The 247-nt window shown below is 44.1% G+C and overlaps 1 protein-coding gene across 1 annotated transcript in view; it reads right to left on the bottom strand.

Moving 5' to 3' along the window:
• deaf1 (DEAF1 transcription factor) overlaps window positions 1-247 on the bottom strand; it is a 28635-nt gene that overhangs the window by 1544 nt on the left and 26844 nt on the right.

Genomic DNA, 247 nt, shown 5'->3' with positions numbered 1-247 from the left:
TGGAATGAAAGAAAGAAAACACTGACCAAACGGAGCCGATAGTCGCACACAGTACACACGCAGGATCAAGAGAGCCAGAGCCAGCGCTGCTCAGAGCCCAGAGAGGTTTTAGAAAGACGTATTTCACGATGCTAAAATCACTGATTATTCACATGGAGTCTGGTGGGTTTAGCGAACGCAATTTCACGGACTTTTATGTTTAAAAAAAAGGATCTTGATCTTTAACAGGAAGGTCGACCTCCTTAGA

This window comes from Etheostoma spectabile, chromosome 8, assembly GCF_008692095.1.
Source record: "Etheostoma spectabile isolate EspeVRDwgs_2016 chromosome 8, UIUC_Espe_1.0, whole genome shotgun sequence".
In the NCBI taxonomy this organism is placed as follows: domain Eukaryota; kingdom Metazoa; phylum Chordata; class Actinopteri; order Perciformes; family Percidae; genus Etheostoma; species Etheostoma spectabile.
This window is presented reverse-complemented; position numbering and strand designations above follow the sequence as displayed.